Raw genomic sequence first — 23845 nt, forward strand, 5'->3', positions numbered from 1 at the left:
CACTTGATCAGTTTGAATAATCAATTACCCAACCCGAATAATTAATTAAATGATCGTAAAAGATGTCGTATAAACGTCACTAAATAGGACATGCATAATCATTTAATAATTATTAGATTAAATAATTTGAAGATAGGTTTGACAGATTCCAATGAGTTGTCATTCGATTAGACAATACCCCCCATCTATTAATAGTTCATAGTCCAATGTCCACAAGTGTCGGTCTTTTGTCCAAACCCAAATTATTTTACAAAATCCAATAACCCCGACTTAATATTTAGCCCAACATCACGATTACTTTGGCTCAAATAAGCATAATAATAACTTAGTTACGAGACATTAATTTATAAAAAGAACATAGCTTACAGTAATTATTTATCGCGTAGCGTTACACGGACAGAGTTCCGACTTTAAAACCCGTAAAACATTTCTTACAATAACCCAACTAAACCATAACTTTATTATTAAAATTAACTTAAATTAAAATTATAATATAAATATATATATTATGTTTACAGAGAATGAAAGAAAGAAATGAAAATTGGTGTACATAATTCGCTGAAAATGTCGCCTTTTATAGCACTTGGCCAGGTTCTGACCTCCATGCGATTGCATGGATTTTGTGCCTTCTGTCCATGCGATCGAATGGCCCTCTGATTCAGCTCATATGCTTTTGTTTTCTAGTTTGTCGACGTTTTTTTTTAAATATATATATGTATATATATATATAAAATATATAATTTATATTAATTATATATATATATATATATATATATATATATATATATATATATATATATATATATATATATATATATATATATATATATATATATATATTCTTGTGCATAGTTGACTTGTAATTTTAGGTTCGTTGCGTAGCGCGTTGATAGTTGGCTCAGGTCCCAATTTCGGATTTTCGAACGTCCTTTCGTACGCAGAGATATCTTGTACTTTGTGTTCCGCGGCTCGTACTCTTGTCATTTTTAGACGTTTCTTATCAATAAATGGAACCACTTGAATTATATCTTGTACATTTGAGCTTTTTGGTCATTTGCGTCTTCAAATCGTCATTTTCTTCTTTTGTCTTCGCACTTATTTATTTAAATGAATATTACTTGAAAATAGAACAATTGCAACTAAAAATTTTACATATTGGAAGGATATTGCGCCTAAATATATGTTCATTTGGAGAACTATCAGCTATTGATTCCCTGGTATTTCTGTAACAGAGCTCCGCACGAATTATTCAACAAACCAAGTGGCCTAGACGACTACGGAGAGGCAGGATCCTTTTGGTCCCAATATAATTGGCGACTGTTTGGAAAATCCAACAACCAAGTCCGTGTATAATTGTCTTTCTTAGACACCACTAAATGCTTGTGAATAAGTTTGATAAAGAGCTGTATTACCTGATACCAGTTCCCCGGCAGCGGCCCCAAAAACTAATACTCCCCCGCAATATGGTCGAAATGGACTGTTTTTATTCGTACGGTGTCGTCAGGCCGCAGCGCGCCAGGATCAGCCACCCAGGGGGGAAGATACTGTTTTAAATTTATATTTAGTGGGGCCTAAATCGTACTACTCCTTAGTATGAGTAAGGGAAGTATGACCTAGAGTCGTATTTTTGAGATATCAGTAGAATTGAACCTATATTTAAGCCTAAGATAGTTAGGAAGGAGTAGTGGTTACTTAATTTTGGGATTTTCTAATTTATAAGCCAGATAAAGTAAATGCGATAAAATTCGTAATTCAGATAAGGTTAAAGTGAGTGCATACTATGACTTCATCAGTTATTCTACCGAGATTATGGAATGCTGGCTCATGAATAGGCAGGGGCCTTGTATTCATTGCACTGATCCTAAATGCCCCTGTCATAAGTCATGTCACTGGGTACTGCGTTAGGCTTGAAGGTTCTGAATAGACAGCAATGTCCCTTACCCCCGACGCCCGTGCAGTCTGACTACAGGCATACACGTTCAGACGGCTCATCCCATTGAGCGACTCGATTGGGTGACGTATTAACATTCCACAATGGTCTAAACTTTCTTAAGTATAATAGAATACATGGTTTACCATATCCGAGAGTCGTGATGTGTTTCAATGCTTTCGTTAATGATTGGTTTTAAAAGATAGTTAGTCCCTTAAAAAGAGTTCAACCATAAAGAACACCATGGCCAAGTCAAGCTGACTTCCATGAACACGTTCGATTATCCTAACGGTCCAATCCTTTATGTGTCTAAACAAACAGTTCCTTAATAAATAAGAATCCCTCAAGCGGGGTGCAATGCTTGAGACCGTGTTATGGTGCAGTGTACTAATCAACACTGACCGGGTTCTATGGCCTTACTTAGCAGAGGTATAGCTTACAACAACCACTGTGCTTCAGAATGCACGTACGAAGTTTATATGCTTGGTGACTACACTAGCATGGTCTGGGACCGACAATGTACTAAGGATCTAGTCAGATGTTTTACTACGAATGAGTCCTCGGTCAGAATCCAAAGCTTGATAGACTTACTACAACCGGTGTGCCTCAGTCGATCTTACATTGTATCCGATAGAATTCTCTTACCAAGGGGTGACACAGATAGTGTACTCTGAATCGGGGTTCGCGACTTCCCAATAACAGAGCCAATAACTACGTTCTATTAGCTGGAAAAGCGATTGAGTTTAAAGCATAATCGGAAAGCATTTCAACATCATACACAGACCATAATATTATTTCGGCATTATAACTGCTTACATCATAGCATACACTAAAGATAACTACTCGCTAATCATGGCAACAATATCACATAACATAATGATAGAAGACTGATGTTATGCGAGGGGTATATGAAATAGTATTAATTTTATAAGGAAATACTATTAAATATGATACAATTTTACACAAGATATTTATTTATTTATAGAATGGATATACCTAAACCTTGCTACAACACTTATAGGCAGTGTACCTAATCGTACAGTAGTGTAGTTTTTAGTAAGTCCGGTTCGTTCCACAGGGATCTTAGCCAAGCTTAACGCTATATTTTTAAAAACTATATTTGTATAAATATAAATATATATAAGTAGTATTATTATTATTATAAAAGGGGGATTTTACCGTTTAATGACCGGTTTGTCGATTTTAAAACTTTAGTCGCAGTTAAAACCTAATGTAAAATATTAAATAAAACTTAATTTAAAGCGTAAATTAAATAACGATAATGAAATTGCGATAAATAAAATTGCGATAATTAAAAGTGCAATTAAATATGAAATATATAAATTATGCTTATTTAAACTTCCGTAATCATGATGTTTGACATGTTGATTTTAGTTTATTACCATGGGTTAATTGTCCTTTGTCCTGGATTATTCAATATGTCCGTCTGGTTTTTGTCCATAACAGTCCATCAGTCATAAATATAAAGTGCGAGTGTCCTCGTCAAATTATTCTTATATTCGAAGTCAAATATTCCAACTAATTGGGGACTTAAACTATAATTACACCAAGTGTCATTGTATATAATTCACCCCTGTTTTAATAATTCCATTAACTATTAATCTATTCTCGTGTCCGGTTAAATGAACGATTATTAGTACTTATAAATATCCCGCCCATCGTGTCCGATCGAGTGTATATGGTTATTTATAGGTACGTCCAATTGTAAATCTTTATATTAAATTAACAAACTATCATTTAATTAAACAAATATAAAGCCCATTAATAGCCCATAGTCTAATTTCCACAAGTGTCGTTCTTTTGTCCAAACCCCAATTATGGTACAAAGCCCAATTACCCCGTCTTAAATATTTAGCCCAACATCATGATTACTTCGACTTAAATAAGCATAATAATAACTTAGCTACGAGACATTAATTTAAAAAGGTTGAACATAACTTACAATGATTAATAATAGCGTAGCGTTACACGGACAGAATTTCGACTTACACCCTTACAACATTCGCTAACATACCCTTATTATTAGAATTAAAATTAAAATTAAAATTATAATATATATATATATATATATATATATATATATATATATATATATATATATATATATATATATATATATATATATATATATATATTACGAGTGAGTAAGAAGGAAGAAAAAGATGTGATTAAGTTCGCTCAAAACTGCACTTTTTATAGGAATGTGGCCTGACACTTTTCACCATGCGATCGCATGGAATTATAGCCGCCAGGACATGCGATCGCATGGCCTCTTTTTCCAGCTCACGTGAGTTTGTTTCCTAGCTTGCCGACGGTTTATAAATAATAATATAATATATAAATAATTTTAAGAATTAATTATATATTATATTATATTCATGTGCATAGTTGACTTGTAATTTTTAGTCCATTGCGTCGAGCGTTGAGAGTTGACTCTAGTCCCGGTTCCGGATTTTCGAACATCCTTGCGTACAATTTAATATCTTGTATTTTGCATTTCGCGTCTTGTACTCTTGTAATTTTGAGACGTTTCTCATCAATAATTTGAACCACTTTGATTGTACTTTGTACTTTTGAGCTTTTTTGGTCGTTTGCGTCTTCAATTCGTCGAATATGTCTTTTGTCTTCACTTTTTATTATTTAAACGAATATCACTTGTAAATAGAACAATTGCAACTAAAAGCTTGTCTTTCTTGAGGGATAATGCTATGAAATATATGTTCGTTCTTAGCATTATCAAATATTCTCACACTTGAGCGTTGCTTGTCCTCAAGCAATATAGTCTTGAAATAAAAATACTAGAATCACTTCTTTATTCTTCACACTTTGTACATCAGTGATTTCTATACGGCTGTATGAATAATGGTAGTAACGTTGTGGTTTACAGTCCCACATGACTATGAAAATTTAGATCCTTAAGGAAATTGGATCTTTATGAAAATATTTGATCTTTTGAAAATTAAATCTAGCTTTTACCCTAGATAAGTTTTCCGGAATAACCCTTCACCGGTGTTTGCAAAATTGTTTTTGTGGGTTTGGTGGGTTTCAGATTTGAAAATTTTAGCTCAAAACTTATGGTTTTGTGTCACCCACTTGCTAACCTTGTATTGGGAAAGCAACACGTCTAGTATACTTGCTCCGTATATTACCTTTTCGTAAACTACCGTCTGACTGTAAAGGAAAGCGTTGGAAAAGCAACTGTTAAGGCAATGTCCCCTGACATGCTTTTAATTATGGTCTATATCGTGTCTGATGCAATTACTATCCTTTGTAGGAGCAATAGTAAAGCTCACCCTATAGTTTTTTCGGTCTTGTACAAGGTCCTGTATTTGACCATGCTATGCAACCACCGTTCTTACGGTTGACACCCGATTTGGTTCAGGTGACCTAATGAATTCCAGGTGAATTCTTAGGATTTTACGTTCAATGGTAATGAACGCATTAAAAATGGGTTTTCTGAAAACAAATTGGTTTGTAATTTTGATCAAAATATTTTCTCGTTCAAGCTCGAGTTTAGATATCATCGAATTCCATGAGTTTGTAATTCTCAATCTTTAAAGTCAATCTCAATGATTGAGTAATATCAGTCTTAAAAGCTGATTTTTGATCTTTTAGGGAGATTATCCTTTCTGGGGATCTGATTCATTAGTCTTATCAAGCTAATTTGCACAGCGCCCTCCCCATTTTACGAGACAGATCCTCTCATGGTTAGGATAAGTCTGACCACTTGGCGACCCTTTTTGATGCTGAGGTCCGTAGATTTCCAGCTGATTTTCGAGAAAACTTTTCAAGGTTTTTCGTAGACTCTACAACTGGTCTGGACGACAACTTCCTGACCTAAATCAAGAAGCGCGTGTCTTTTTCAGAAGACTTTACTTCCTTTTAATGATGGAATTGATTCATCGTGTAGATCCATCTTTCTTTCAAATATATTATAAGAAATTGGGTAAAACTGATAAAATTGTCCAAAACAAAAGTATCTTTAGTTATTTGTACAAAAATATGTGATATATGTTTTAAATAACTTGGTAAATTTTTCCCACGCTTGGCTTTTATTTTTCTTTCTTTGCCTTTTTATTGTCCTCTATTCCATTTTAAATGAATTCTAACATTTTGGGTTGTTTCTCAATTTATGTCTTTTCCGAGGTAACAATAATTTCGATGTTAACACCTAGTTTTATCGTTCATAAATATGTATAAACATGATTTTGAATTCATTTATTTGAAAATTTTGAAAATTTTTACTAGAATTGGGTAGTCAGTATATAAGACTAGGGCTGTTCTTTATTATCAGAGAGCACTAGATTCTAATACAACTACTGCGTTACTAGTATTTTTAATGGTAACCAAGTGTATAAGTTAAAATTTTTAAAAATCCGAAAGAATTTAACCCCTTCCCACACTTAAGATCTTGCAATGCCCTCATTTGCAAGAAATCAGTAACAATTTAAATTATTGAGGGTGATTAGCGTAGAAGAATGATTAAATTTTACAAAAGTTTCCAAACATATTGGCGTTTGTTTGCTGAATGATAAAATGGTGCACATCATTTGTTCATTCCGTCTTGTTATTACATCACATTTGTTTTTCGTTTTGTCATCAAAATTAGTAGCTTTTGCTGAACTTAATGCCAGTCTTTGAAAATTCGCAGTTTTTACCCTATTGTGTACATGAAATAAAATACATAAAATACAAATATAAACATGCATGGTAATTTGAAATTGGACTTAACATCCCACTTTCAAATCAAATATGAAATATTAGAATAACATAATAAAAATATTAAACATTACAATAAAAGTATCAATATATCATAGGTTTAAACATAAATAAATAGAAATAATAAAAATAAAAATCATAAAAATCACTAACGGGAACTATATCAATCTGGATAGGGGTTCCAGTTCATGTCATCGGGCGGGTTCCATGGTTGGTGATAAGTGTACTGGTAGGCCTGGTTAGGGTCGTAGAGAGTATATGGTGGTCTCATTTCGGGCTGGTGTGGAGGATAGTAAGCGGGTCGGGTCGGTACGTAGTGATCCTGAGGTGATAGCCAGCTCATGATCTGATGCTGATGATAGTGCCATCTATCATGCTGTCATTGCCTGGAATGCTCGTAATCATTCCGGGCTTGCCACTGCTCGTACCGTCTATGTCTCTTCTCGTTTGTCATATCTACCTCATCTACATGCTGGTAGACGTCAGTCATAGCTTCCCTAATGACATCCCTAATGTCATCTGCTTCCTCTATTTCCTCATCTGAACCTCTCTCTACTTGAGGATGATTACCAACATAGGGTGTTGCCTGATTGCGTCTGCTTTTTAATACCTTAGCACCTTGATAGACCCTCAATCCTAAAGGCTCAACCTGTTCCCTACATACCAAAAGTGGACCCCCTTGATCCCTATCTACACCCAAATACTCTCCAATGAGAGTAACAAAAATACCTCCTCCTATTATTCTCCCTTCCTGTATTCCTTCCACCATCTTAGACAAATAAAAACCAACACAGTAAGGGATATTAACAAAGCCTATTGAGTCTCGAATACACTTTAGGTAGAATAAATCATGTAAGGTCATTTTCTCCTTGTTGTGACCTCTCTGTGTAATCGAGTTAGCCAGAAATCTATGAATAATACAAATTTCGGATTTGTTAATATGTAAGTAGGTATGTGTTCCTGCCCGCCCAAAAACATTAAAATCTGACATACGCCTCCAGACGGCGTTAGCATCAAAATTCCTATCTACCTTTTCACCATGATAAATTAAGTTTGTACAATCGGGTAATAGCAATTCAGTGGGCGTATATATCTGTAAAGCCCTGGACATGTCCAACATGGACATCCTGTACATCCTACGGCCAAGTATAAATCTAAGAAAACTTCTATCATCTATCCTATCTACATCCGCATTTAACGCTATAGTACTCATAAGCTCAACGCACCATTCCTTATATACAGGCCTACGAATGGTGAATAAATGTTCCCAATCGGGAAAAGAAGAGCTGCCATACCTTTGGATCAAATGCTGTCTAACTGAGTTAACAAGTTGGACCCTTTCCAAAAGCTCCCAATCGATTACCCTTGGCACTTCTACATTTTTCGGTATCAATTTGAATTTGTTACTTTGATATGTCGGGCAATCTTTCCAGCTTCGACCAAATCTTAGATTGGGATGCAACTGTTCTTCATGAATCGTTGGGTGAGCTACTATCGGATGCATCGGAAATACTACGTAAGCATCAACATATTCTGGATGCGGATCATAATAAGGTACGTGTTGATCAGGTTGTTGTTGTGGTTCCTGTTGTTGCTCCGGTTCAGGTTCATATTGCATTTCTGGTTCAGGTTCTGGAGCAGGTTGTCTAGATGATGATGAAGCACCATCAGTATCGGTATTTCTCTGCAAAACACATTAAACACAAAATTTGTGCATCCAAATATGCATTAGTGTTAGCAAAATAACAAATTAACACAATCACAATAACATGTTTAATCAAAATTAAACTTATACACATTTTCACAATTTTTACAATTCTACACTTTTTCAAATAAGCATATATGAAAATGTTTACAAAGTTCATAAGCATTTAACTCAAATAACATGTTAAAATAACCATTACTAGCAATTAAACAAGTTTCAAATGACATTTATATCAATTTAATTAAGTTCATGAATTTTATACCTAAAAAGTCCACTTTAATTCTCAAAAATCATGTTTAGGATCAAAGTTTGGATCATTTAGCTTCCTAAACATGTTACACTACTTAATTTAGCAATAATTCATGATAAAAATCGGCCATAACCTGTTTAAATCAAAAAGCCCCAAATTGCTCAAGAACACAAACCCTAGATTCCTAAAATTTTTGAAGTTTTTGGCTTCAAATCATGTTAAATAGCATCAATCTAGGTTATACATGCATAATATACTAACAATTTAACTCTAATTACACTAGAAATTAACAAAATCAAATTGGGTAAAATATTGATAAATATCACAAAAACTAGAAAATTTATGAGTTTAGGGGTGTAATTTTTACCTTCTTGTTGAAAAATCCGAATCTAGGCATGATTTTAGCGAAGTTTTGTGAGAAATTTGGTTGAATTTAGCGAAAAAATGAGGATTTGAGGAGTGTTTTTGGGTATGAGTTCGTGTATGTGTGTTGAGATGGGAAAGACAGAGAGCAGACGAGCTGGCCTTTTTTTTCTCACCAGTTCAGAGTGCCCATGCGATCGCATGGGTTCCCCTTGCAATCCCCATGAGAGCGCATGAGGGGTTTTTTTTATATATAAAAACCTTATACTAATAAAACATATAATTAATTAAAAATTAAAATTTTGTTTCTTTTTAGGATGAGGGCGTTTCGGATCATCGTCCTAGTCCGTCCCTCGACAAAATTTTAAAATTTGTCATTTTTAAGCGTGGTTTTAAAAGCAAAGATTTTTGGGTTTTCTAAATGTTTTTGGCATACTTTAATTCAATAAGATTAAAAATAATGATAATAAAAGTTCTCGTCCCTCCCTTGGGTAGAGCAATTTCAGTTCAACGACCTAGTTTTCAACTCACGAAGAGTTTTAAAAATCATATTTTTAACTTAATGAAATAAAGTACATTTTTATTTTTAAATTCACACCAAACTTAAATTTAAAATGCATAAAATTAAAAATTCATATTATTAAAATTAAAAATTGACACCAAACTTATATTATATTTTTGTTTTTATACATACAAACTTATATTAAAAATATTAAATTTTCAAATATTTATAAACTTAATTATATTGATTTTAAAAAGTTTATAATATTAATTTAATATTTATATATTAATTTTAAAAACATGGTAAAAATTAAAAATTTAAAATCTTTTTGGTCTTTTATCCCACTTTAATCAATCAAATATTATCAAAAATATATGCCCCTCTTTTCGGTAAAGTAATTTCGGCTATATTACCTAGTTTTACTCCTGACGAATTTTTGAAATATTTTGGGTTGATTGATTAAAGATATTTTTACCTTAAGAATAAATGGTAAATTTCGCAGTGATGTAATAAATTTTTGTATGATATCAATAATTTCGGTTACGCATGCCTAATTTTATTGAATACCAATTTAATACTTTATAGCGAACGATTCAGCATTTATTATCAAAAGGTTAAAAATAATAAAAATAAAAATAAAAACTGTACATACTTACCTATGAGAAAGAATTCTCAGAGACCTGCTTTAGCCGACTCATAGGAGAGTCGTGTGATTTGGTTCTCCATAGCTATGTAAGCATAACCTCGAATCTTCAATATCTTTTCTTCTAAACATATGAACGGTCCTTCTCTGCATAGAGTAACAAATTCGGTATTTGAATATGTTTGATTATTTGAACATTTACCTTCGTGTGACCATTTTCCGCATTTATAACATCTTTCAATGTGTCGTGCTCTTCTTTTTGTTGCGGATTTTGATTTTCCTTTACCAAAATGTATCTTATGATGATTTTTTCTGAGTTCTTTTCTTAATCTGTCCATTTTTTCTCTTATAAATGATACCAGTTCACTCGGAAGTGTGTCATTATTACATTTAGTAATCATAGCATGTAGCATTAGACCATGGTTCAGATCAAAGGAATTCTTCATCACGTAAAACCTAAAAAAAATAAAAATTCAGAATGGGGGGAGAAGACTAGTTCTTTAGGGTCTGCTTGGGAAAGACCATTCGGATTCCATTCTCCGAAACTACACGAAAACAGAATATCTAACTCTAACAGGAATACATATTACCCTAAAAAGATTCGAACCTTCCCACACTTAGTTAGCCGTGGTGTCGAAATTGTGATTAACTTCATCTTCAACTTCCATTAGACTATCTATGTAATGTTTAACTCTGTGACCATTAACCTTAAATTCAATTCCATTTGAATTTATTAATTCTACCGTTTCGTATGGGAAAACTCTTTTGACTATGAATGGTCCAGACCATCTTGATTTCAATTTTCCAGGAAATAGCTTGAACCGTGAATTGAAAAGAAGAACTCTGTCTCCTTCCTTAAATTCTTTTGAACTTCTGATTCTTTTATCATGCCATTTCTTCATTTTTTCCTTATAGATTAACGAATTTTCGTATGCTTCGTGTCTTAATTCTTCTAATTCATTTAGTTGACTTAACCGTAGACGTCCAGCTTCATGTAAATCAAGATTGCATGTCTTCAAAGCCCAAAATGCTTTGTGTTCAATTTCTACTGGAAGGTGACATGCTTTTTCATAAACGAGTCTAAAATGTGTGGTTCCAATTAGAGTTTTGTAGGCTGTTCTAAAAGCCAGAGTGCATCCTCCAATTTCATGGACCATTCCTTCGGATTTGATCCTACGGTTTTCTCTAGAATACGTTTTAAAGCTCGGTTGGTATTTTCAACTTGTCCACTTGTTTGTGGATGATAAGCGGTTGAGATTTTATGAGTTACTCCATATCTTTTGAGAACTTTCTCAAGTTGATTATTACAAAAATGAGTACCACGATCACTTATTAAAGCTTTCGGTGTTCCAAACCTTGCAAAAAGATGTTTTAAAAAGTTGACTACAACTCGTGCATCGTTAGTTGGAAGAGCTTGTGCTTCCGCCCATTTAGATACATAATCAATGGCAACGAGAATGTAGAGATTATTATGATATTTTGGAAATGGACCCATAAAGTCAATACCCCAAATGTCAAATACTTCACATACTTGAATGACATTTTGTGGCATTTCATCACGTTGACTTATTTTTCTGGCCCTTTGACAAGCATCACAGGATTTGCAAAGGAGGTGTGCATCTTTGAAAATTGTAGGCCAATAGAATCCAGCATCGTAAACTTTTCTTGCTGTGAGTTGAGGCCCATAATGCCCTCCTGTTAGTCTTGTGTGACAATGGTTTAAGATTTGACTAGCTTCATCTCCGAATACACATCGGCGTATTATTTCATCGGGATAACTTTTAAACAAATGTGGATCTTCCCAGAAATAGTGCTTTATATCACTAAAGAATTTCTTTCGTTTTTGGTACGACAATCCTTTTTCAAGGAATCCACATAATAAATAGTTTGCATAGTCTGCAAACCATGGAATTTCACTATAATCTATCTTCAATAGATATTCATCAGGAAAGTTATCTTGTATGGCCGATTCATTTAGAACTTCTAATTCGGGATTTTCAAGACGAGAAAGATGATCAGCGGCGAGATTTTCTGCTCCCTTTTTATTTCGGATTTCTATATCAAACTCTTGTAAGAGTAAGATCCAACGGATTAATCGTGGTTTAGCATCTTGTTTCGAAAATAAGTATTTAAGAGCAGAATGGTCGGTATAGACCACCGTTTTAGCTAGAATGAGATATGAACGAAATTTGTCAAAAGCAAAGACAATAGCAAGGAGTTCTTTTTCAGTAGTTTTGTAATTCGTTTGTGCTCCTTGTAATGTTTTACTAGCATAATATATAGGTTGAAATCGTTTTTCAATCCTTTGTCCTAAAACGGCTCCCATTGCAAAATCACTTGCATCGCACATTAGTGCAAACGGTAGATTCCAATTTGGAGTTATCATGATCGGCGCATTAGTGAGTTTTTCTTTAAGAATATTAAAAGATTTGATGCATTCATCTGAAAAGATGAATGGAGCATCCTTTTCTAGGAGTTTATTCATAGGAGTGACAATTTTAGAAAAATCTTTTATGAAACGTCGGTAAAAACTGGCATGCCCTACAAAACTCCTAACTCCTCTAACATTGGTGGGATGTGGAAGTTTAGCAATTACATCTACTTTAGCTCTATCCACTTCAATTCCTTCCTTTGAAATTTTATGACCAAGAACGATGCCTTCTTTAACCATGAAATGGCTTTTCTCCCAATTAAGTACTAGATTTGATTGTTCGCATCTAATAAGCATTCATTCAAGATTAACTAGACATGATTCAAATGTATCACCGAAGACTGAAAAGTCATCCATGAAAACTTCCATGCATTCTTCTATCATGTCGTGAAAAATCGCCATCATGCACCTTTGAAAGGTTGCAGGGGCATTGCAAGTCCAAATGGCATTTGTAAGCAAAAGTACCATAAGGGCACGTGAATGTGGTTTTCTCTTGGTCCTCGGGTGCAATTGGAATTTGAAAGTATCCGGAGAAACCGTCAAGAAAACAATAGTAACTATTCCCGGCTAATCTTTCCAATATTTGATCAATGAAAGGTAAGGGAAAGTGATCTTTTCTAGTGGCGTCATTTAATTTTCTATAATCAATACAAACACGCCATCCTGTTACAGTCCTAGTAGGAATAATCTCATTTTTCTCATTTGTGATGACAGTCATGCCACCCTTCTTAGGTACGCATTGAACTGGGCTTACCCATGGACAATCAGAGATTGGATAAATTAAACCTGCATCTAGCAGTTTAATAATTTCTTTCTTAACAACATCTTGCATATTAGGATTTAGTCTTCTTTGGCGTTGCACATACGTTTTATGACCTTCTTCCATAAGGATTTTATGTGTGCAATATGAAGGACTTATGCCTTTAATATCATGAATCTTCCATGCAATAGCTGGTTTATGAGCTTTTAGCACAGAAATGAGTTAAGATTTTTCATTTTCAGTAAGAGAAGACGATATTATTACAGGTAATTCAGATTCACCATGTAAATAAGCGTATTCCAAATGGTTTGGAAGTGGCTTTAACTCTAATGTCGGTGGTTCTTCTATCGATGATTTATATCGATATCTGTCTTCTTCTTTTAGCATTTGAATTTCTTCTATTATTGGTTCATATCCATTAGCCATAAGTGTAGCTAACTTTTCAGTTTCATCAATTGGTTCAGTTCCTTCTCCTAAAGAACATTCTCCTGTTCCTTGTAATTCTGGAAATTCTTCTAACAATTCTGCATGTGAATCTATAGTTTGAATATAATAACATGTATCATCTGCAGATTGCGGTTGTTGCATTGCTCTATCAACAGAAAAGGTAACACTCTCATCCTCTATACTTAGGGTCAGTTTCTTATCGAACACGTCTATTATTGCTTTAGCCGTGTTGAAGAATGGTCTTCCTAATATGAGAGGAACTCGAGAATCTTCTTCCATGTCCAGAATAACAAAATCTACTGGAAATACTAAAGTACCAACTTTAACTAGCATATTTTCCATTATCTCTCTAGGATATTTTACTGATCGATCGGCTAGTTGTATGCTTATTCGTGTTGGTTTCAATTCTCCAAGGTCTAGTTTAGCGTATAGTGAATATGGCATTAGATTTATACTAGCACCTAAGTCTGCCAATGCTTCTATTGAACTAAGACTACCCAGAAAACATGGAATTGTGAAACTTCATGGATCTGATAATTTTTCTCGTATCTTATTCAACAGCACTGCATAACAATTTGCATTCATAGTAACAGCCGAAAGTTCTTCTATTTTCTTTCTATTTGTGATTAGATCTTTCAGAAATTTAGCATATCTAGGCATTCCTGAAATCACATCAATGAAAGGAAGATTTACATTTATTTGTTTAAACATATCCAAGAATTTGGATTGCTCGGCTTCAAGTCTTTCTTTTCTCATTTTACTGGGGTAAGGAAGTGGTGGTTGGTATGGTTTAACATAAGGTTTAGCCTTAACTGTGTTATCTTCATTAACCTTTTCAACTACCGGTTCTGGCTTTATCCGTTTCATTTCGGGGGTTAGCATTTGTATCACTAGGTAGACTTCCCGGTTTTCTTTCACCTATTAACCTTGCTTGGTTGCTTACTTCTTGTTCTAAATTTTGAATAGAAGCTTGTTGATTTCTAAATGCTTGAGCATGTTATTCATTGGTTTGTTTCTGAGATGTGAAAAATTGAGTTTGAGATTCAACTAGCTTCGACATCATATCTTCTAAATTTGGCTTTTTATCATCGGTTTGTGGTGGTTTGTTTTGAAAAATAGGTCTTTGCTGATTGTAAGTATTGTTGGATACTTGTTGATTGCTGGGACCTTGTTGGTTGTTGTATGGAACATTTCGGTTATAATTCTGGTTTTGATTGTAGATTGGTCTTGGCGGTTGATAATTATTCTGATAATTATTTCCAGGCCTTTGGTTTAGATATGAAACATTCTCTCTTTGTTCCATTGTTTGTTCAATACTGAGACAATCTTTTGTCAAATGTGGTCCTCCACACTGCTCACAACTAATTCGTATTGAGTGAATATCTTTAGTCATCTTTCCATTCGTCTCTCGACAGCATCTATCTTTGCGGAAATGGAATCAAAGTCATGACTTTACCGATTCTAGCCATGACTAATGGAATCAAAGTCATGGCTAGAATCGGCAAAGCACCTAAATCTTAGTCATGGCTAGAATCGGCCAGAATTGGCAAAGTCATGACTTTGATTCCATTTCCGCAAAGATAGATGCTGTCGAGAGACGAATGAAAAAGATGACTAAGGATATTCACTCAATACGAATTAGTTGTGAGCAGTGCGGAGGACCACATTTGACAAAAGATTGTCTCAATATTGAACAAACAATGGAACAAAGAGAGAATGTTTCATATCTGAACCAAAGGCCTGGAAATAATTATCAGAATAATTATTATTCCCAAGACCAATCTACAATCAAAATCAGAATTATAACCGAAATGTTACATACAACAATTAACAAGGTCCTAGCAATCAACAAGTACCCAATAATACTTACAATCAGCAAAGACCTACTTTTCAAAACAAACCACCACAAACCGATGATAAAAAGCCAAATTTAGAAGACATGATGTCGAAGCTTGTTGAATCTCAAACTAAATTTTTCACATCTCAGAAAGAAACCAATGAACAAAATGCTCAAGCATTTAGAAATCAACAAGCTTCTATTCAAAATTTGGAACAAGAAGTAAGCAACCTAGCAAGGTTGATAGGTGAAAGAAAATCGGGAAGTCTACCTAGCGATACAAATGCTAACCCCCGGAATGAAACAGCTAAAGCCATTACCACAAGAAGTGGTATTACACTTAAACCACCTGAAATGCCTGTAATTTCTGATGTCTCTATTCCTACTCCACAAGAACGACAACCTGAGCAAGATAAGGAAAAAGAACCGGTAGTTGAAAAGGTTAATGAAGATAACACAGTTAAAGCTAAACCTTATGTTAAACCATACCAACCACCACTTCCTTACCCAAGTAAAATGAGAAAAGAAAGACTTGAAGCCGAGCAATCCAAATTCTTGGATATGTTTAAACAAATAAATGTCAACCTTCCTTTTATTGATGTGATTTCAGGAATGCCTAGATATGCTAAATTCTTGAAAGAACTAATCACAAATAGAAAGAAAATGGAAGAACTCTCGGCTGTTACTATGAACGCTAATTATTCTGCAGTGCTTTTGAATAAGATACCAGAAAAACTATCAGATCCAGGAAGTTTCACAATTCCATGTTTTCTGGGTAGTCTTAGTTCAATAGAAGCATTGGCAGACTTAGGTGCTAGTATAAATTTAATGCCATATTCACTATACGCTAAACTAGACCTTGGAGAATTGAAACCAATACGAATAAGTATACAACTAGCAGATCGATCAGTAAAATATCCTAGAGGGATAATGGAGAACATGCTAGTTAAAGTTGGTACTTTAGTATTTCCAGTAGATTTTGTTATTCTGGACATGGAAGAAGATTCTCGAGTTCCTCTCATATTAGGAAGACCATTCTTAAACACGGCTAAAGCAATAATAGACGTGTTCGGTAAGAAACCGACCCTAAGTATAGAGGACTAGAGTGTCACCTTTTCTGTTGATAGAGCCATGCAACAACCGCAATCTGTAGATGATACATGTTATTATATTCAAACTATAGATTCACATGCAGAATTATTAGAAGAATTTCCAGAATTACAAGGAACAGGAGAATGTTCTTTAGGAGAAGGAACTGAACCAATTGATGAAACTGAAATGTTAGCTACACTTATGGCTAATGGATATGAACCAACAACAGAAGAAACTCAAATGCTAAAAGAGGAAGACAGATATCGATATAAATCATCGATAGAAGAACCACCGACATTAGAGTTAAAGCCACTTCCAAACCATTTGGAATATGCTTATTTACATGGTGAATCTGAATTACCTGTAATAATATCGTCTTCTCTTACTGAAAATGAAAAATCTCAACTCATTTCTGTGCTAAAAGCTCATAAACCAGCTATTGCATGGAAGATTCATGATAGTAAAGGAATAAGTCCTTCGTATTGCACACATAAAATCCTTATGGAAGAAGGTCATAAAACGTATGTGAAACGCTGTAACCACCCTACTTTTTCCGTTATCTTTTACCGTTAACTATTTAATGACCGTTAACTGTTATTCGTGCCACGTCATTTCTATGACCTATATTATTATTTTTGTAATAATATATTTTATTATTTGTTAAATGAATATTTGTATTCATATTTTTAAATTGCACGTTTCTACGTGTCGCGAATTTCTATCCGGCGAATCTTTTCGGTTTTCAAACCAACGGTCGAGCTTTTAGGATTTTTAAGTCCTAATTATTTTAAATATGATATTTTAATATCATATGATTATATATAATAATAGTATTTATATTTATTTTTCGTCGCGTATTTGTTATCTCTCCGAATATTTAATCGCGTAGTCGTGTTTTCGCGTTTCGGGTTTCGTTCGGGCATTCGGGCCACTAGGAACTTATCATAATGCAAATTGGCCCACAAATGAGGCCCACCCCATACCCATCGGCCAAAAATGGGAGGGGGTATAGCCTCCTTGTTTTTCATTTTTGAGATTTCACTTTCATTTTACATTTTATCACATAACCTAGCCTTTATAATTTTTCTCCCATCTCCTCCCTTTCTCCCTTTGTGAGCCGTAACCTCTACCACCACCATCACCATCATTTTACAACAAAATCAAGCTTGGATCATCAATTCATTAGCATAAACGGATTCTACGCGTTCTTCTCTACACGATTACACCTCTTGATTATTGATTAGGGTATAAACCCTAACCCTAGAACTTTTGATTTTTTCTTTATATTTCTGTATTTTGATTATATATTAATAGTATGATGATTACTTGTTGTTGTAATGATGTTTGTATGCATAGAATTACTTATAAACACATGTTTTCGGTTTGATAAAATTGGGACAGCAGCTATTTCGTGTACTTATGATATTGTGACTGGTATAAAAGTTAAAATAAAGTATCTAGATGAGTTCCTCTCATCAAGACATTAATTTTAGACTCCGGATTCATGTCGTTTCGATTCCCGGAGCCCTAAATATGATCAAAGTGGTATTTTGTTAAGATTGAAATGTGATTTTGGTATGAACCAGGTTTGGTCCGACTTTGTGACCATATTTGGTGACTTTAGGGTGTGTTAGTGTGTTAGGACTAATGGTAGGACGAACTTTCATGTTCGGGTCATCTAAATCCGAGCCACGAATCACCCGTTACGTCTAAAACACGATTTTGATTGAATTAAAGTTTCAAGTGGTGTCATGGCTGATAACCATGACTTGTGGACTATTATTGGTGTGTTCTTGAGTGTACCAAAGTGTCGGGTGGTTTGATTAGGCGGAGATATATGTAAGGTTCGCCAAAAACCGATACCCGGGGCTCAAGAGACGACCCGATGAATTTTTGATTTAAAACTTGTGATTAATTATTAAACTTATGATAAAAATAATGGATTTCATTATTATTTAATTACTTATGATAAAAAAAGTAATTATTATTATTTAAGACTTATGATATATATTTACTATATCATTTAATTATTACTTATGATTTAATTAACATTTTAATTAAACTTATGATTAATAATACTTTTATTATTAAGGGAAAATACTTATGATAAATATTAAACTTATATTATGAAATTATTATAATAAGACTTATAATTAGTATTAATTAATTATTTAATTATTATAAGGCTTAGTTATTATTTAATTATAATTTAATTATTAAATACTTATGATTTAATAATTATAATTAGAAACTTATGATATGATTAATAATTCATTATTAATTAATAATACTTATGATATGATTTAAATTTTTTTATTAATTAATAATACTTATATTATGACTAATATTTAAGTAATTAATTAAATACTTAGGTTATATTAAATATATCATTTAAACTTATGTCAACTTTAATAATTCATTTTAATTTAATTAAACTTATGTTATGACATAATTATACATATTTAACTTTAATTAACATTATAACTTACTTTATTATTATAACTTATACTTTTAAAATGAATGTTGACTATGTTTGACCGAGGTTGACTTTTGAGTTGACTTTCGGTTGACTTTGACTTTTAGTTGACTTTTGTTGACTTTCTAAATAAGGAAACTTTCCTAACTTAAAACTTTCTAAAAATAGAAACTTTCTAAATTTGGAAACTTTCCAAAAATAGAAACTTTCCAAAAATAGAAACTATCCTAAAATAGAAACTTTCCAAAAATAGAAACTTTCCAAAAATAGAAAATTTCCAAAAATGGAAACCTGCTAAAAATAGAAACTTTCTAAAAATAGAAAGTGTGTGTCCGTATGCTATTCCAATCAAACCGATGCATGTTGAGTGTTGTTCTATGTCTACTTGCAACATGTACAATAGCTATCATACTAAGACTTGACCTAAGTTAGTTATTTATATCGACCTGCTTTATTTATAGGTCGGCGTTGTGATCATTCTTGATCACTTTACTTTGATTGCTGTTCGCTTATTTGTATGGTTACTTCGTTTGCTATTAAGGTGAGTTATAGTCCCATTTTTCTATTTTAAAGCTTTTGGGATGAGAATACATGCAATTTATTTTATATTTTGGACATAAGTGGAAGTTGGTTTAAATTATTCATTGTGGGTTGAACAAAAATATTCTCTAGTCTGGTAACTGTAATCACTGGTTTCTACTGGTGAACGCGAATCCTACGGATAGATCTATCGGGTTTGACAACCCATTTCGAGCTAGTCGCGCTAGCAATTTATAATCGGAATGTTTAGTACTTCGTATTTTGTTGTAGATATACTTGTTCGGTGTATATTATTTATTGTGTTTAGCAAGGGTAAATAAATGGTTAAGTGGTTACAAGGTGGCTCACGAAAAATGGAATAATGTTTTTATATGTTTTCTAGCATATAATTTTGTGGTCCAAAAAGGGGTTTTTATGTTTTCAAACATAAATTCTTATGGTTTAAATTAAATATCGTTTGCAATATTAAACCTATAATTCACTCAACATTTTTGTTAACAGTTACTCGCATGTTTTATTCTCAGGTTCATGATTGATTGCTTCCGATGTGCTTAGAGAGTCTGCATATTTATGATGGCAGCTTTTGTTAAACAATAACTTGCATTCTATTTTGATACATTTAATAGTGGATGTTGTTGACTTTGTTTTGGTCAACTTTTGGTTAAGTAATAATGTATGGTTTTTCTAAACTTACATATTTTGGTAGATTTCCTTTATAGGAAATCATTTTTAAACAAAGAATGCAAGGTTATTTATTAAATTCATATAGAGTTATGATCAAGCTGTGGGACCAAGATAACGATGGTCGTCAAGTGTACTATGATGGGTCATTAAAGTTGGTATCAGAGCCAGGTTGTAGGGAATTAGGCTGCATTGATGTCGTTACCCGAGTCAATAGGGTGCATTAGTGAGTCTAGTCTATAGCCCGGCCTATAATATATTATTATATGCGATTACTTGTATCGTATTGGTATGTATATTGTTATCATACATACATCTCTATTATGTTCCTAATCCGGGAGGAACTCTCATTCCAATTTAAACGTATTCTTCGACTCTTGCGAACTTATCCTTATATGAACACCTCGGGTAGTGAAACTGAGGGATGTCATTCTGGACTTCTGAAATTTCCGACATTTCTATGTCATCTATTATGGTTATGTATATGACGTTTGAGTTATATTACGCGAGATGTCATTCTTGACTTCTAAAGGCTCGACATTTCAATGTCAGCTATTATGTTTAGGTATATAACATTCTTGTTATATTACATGCCTTTGTGCCGTTGTGCCTATGTGCTTTGGTTTTAGAACCGGAAAACATCATTCTTGACTTTTAGAGATTCTTAGTACTTCGAAGACATTTCTATGTCATCGTTACTGCTATTCATTACCTTGGATGTTTTGTCTCTTGTGCTATCCTTAGCACATTGTTTAAGAAATCGTTTTAGAGAAATTGTGTGGAAATTCGAGGTTGATCGCGTGTCCTGACCTCATGTAGTGCTATTGAAATGGAACTATGAATTAGTGAAATATAATGGCATCAGGCCAACGTGATTATATTACATTAATTCATAAAGAAGTCCCAATATTGTGACATGAGGAATAGAAAGCGATCCAAAGAAAATTTTTACACTACTCATTCAGAAATTCCGATGTATTACATGGGTAGGGAAGATACTCATTTTCTTAATTGTTGAGATACGGGAAACTCGTTTTATCCCATGCTTTTATCATTCATAACTCGCTTGTTAACAACAGCTTCGCTCAGGAAGAGTTTTGGCCCAAGGACTTATGTCCTGATAATAGTCAAAACAATATTTAACTCATTGGTTTTCATGACCTCGTAACATTTATTGGTCAAATGTCGCACGATGATTCAAGTCCTCTACTCGATCTTCCACGATCTTACTTCAACTTGTAACCTCTGAATTACATATACTCTGTTTATCATCGGGAGTTTTACACATTCGTTTAATTGGGCGGTTCTCACGGGATTTATAGGCAAATAGAAGTAATGAAATATTTTGTCATGTATACAATTTATAAAATCGTATATGTACGTATGGATTCAAATGAATAAATTTACCTTTACCTATTTTGGCTAGTATATACTAAATCATACCTTCAAAATTATTTTAAAACCACTCATTTATTGAGCTGTTTGATTTAGTCAATTTGTTTTATATAAAAAAAATGGTACACGTTGTACATACTTCTAAATTTACTAAGAACTTCATTCCGTTTATGTTGTTACATCAAACGTTTAAAGCTTTTTCAAAACTCCTTTGATTGATTTTATCAAATTTTTGCATTACTCTACAGAGTGTTTGGATCACAGTTCTTCTCAGCCTCCGTTTAAGGATGAAACTTACCATTAAGTTCATTGATAAAAACTCTTGCACCACTTTGGATGCCGGTTTATAAAATTTATTGGAAAGTCTTTGCGCTCATAAAATTTTCCCTCTTATGGTTGGACATGGCCGAAATGCGGATCGATAAATCAATTTTCTGGGGTACATTCGGTGGTCACCCTATTGTAGAAAAGGCGCTAGGTGGGTTTCTACCCCAACTGTTGTATAGTGGGTATCATGGATATATATTACACTAGACCGTATGAGGAGTTTCTACTCTCAAAATTCATTGTTAACCGCAATACCCTCGTAAACATTAATCCTATGATTCAATACTTTGAGTTGCATGAAATCATTTTTAGAGATTCATCTCACATGGAGTCGACTATTCTTTATAGTCCACGATTCACGTTTCTTTCCATCCGCATATAAATTTAAGAATAAGGATGAATCCTAGATTGACTCGCTCATTGTGCGAGGAAGTTCACTCTTATTGAAATATCACACCTTTCGTACATCTTCCTTTCGGAAATGTAATGAAAATTTACTTTGAAGTCCATGATCCTCGTTATCTCCTTTGAGAGAATTGCCCTAAATATCTATGCCACCGATGTGACTACTCCATATATTTCTTCCTTCATTATTGCAACTATATTCCATTCGTCCCAGTTCGTCCCCTTGGGGAGCTCCTGTCTTGTTTGTTAAGAAGAAAGATGGTTCGTTTCGTTCGTGTATGGATTATCGTAAATTAAGCAAGCTCACTGTTAAAAACCGTTACCCTCTTCCTAGAATCGATGATCTGTTCGATCAGCTTCAAGGTTCATCTGTTTATTCTAAGATCGATCTTCGTTCCAGTTATCACCAACTGCGGGCTAAAGAAACTGATATTCCAAAAACCGCTTTCCGTACCCGTTATGGTCACTGCGAATTTCTTGTTATGCCGTCCGGATTGACTAACGCACTTGCTATGTTCATGGACCTCATGAATCATGTGTGTAGACCTTATCTGGATAAGTTCGTATTCATTTTCATCGATGATATTCTTATCTATTCCAAGAGTGATCAAGAACACGAAGAACATTTGAAGTCGGTCCTTGATTTGTTGAGGACGGAAGAGCTGTACGCTAAGTTCTCTAAGTGCGCGTTCTGGTTGAAAGAAGTTCAATTCCTTGGACACGTTGTTGGTAAGTAGGGAATTCAAGTTGATCCTGCTAAGAATGAGGCGATTGAGAAGTGAGAAATTCTAAAAACTCCTACTCAGATTCGTCAGTTCCTAGGTTTGGCAGACTACTATAGAAGGTTCATTCAAGATTTCTCTTGTATAGCAAAACCTCTGACTGCTTTAACGCACAAGGGGAAAAAGTATGAGGGAAAGGATGAACAAGAGACTGCTTTTCAAACTCTGAGGAAGAAGTTGACTACCGCTCCAAAATTGTCGCTACCTTAGGGTAATGATGATTTTGTCATCTATTGTGATGCATCGCGTCAGGGCTTTAGTTGTGTTTTGATGCAACGAAAGAAAGTTATTGCGTACGCATCGCGTCAGTTGAAGATTCACGAGCAGAATTATACAACTCATGATTTAGAGTTGGGAGCTATTGTGTTTGTGCTTAAGATTTGGAGACATTATCATTATGAGGTCAAAAGTACAGTGTACACTGATCACAAAAGTCTTCAACATGTTCTTGATCAAAAACAGCTAATTTAAGACAGCGAAGATGGATTGAGTTATTGAACGAGTATTATTGTGAACTCCTCTATCATCCGGGAAGGTCC

Source organism: Rutidosis leptorrhynchoides, chromosome 8, assembly GCF_046630445.1.
Source record: "Rutidosis leptorrhynchoides isolate AG116_Rl617_1_P2 chromosome 8, CSIRO_AGI_Rlap_v1, whole genome shotgun sequence".
Classification (NCBI taxonomy): Eukaryota; Viridiplantae; Streptophyta; class Magnoliopsida; order Asterales; family Asteraceae; genus Rutidosis; species Rutidosis leptorrhynchoides.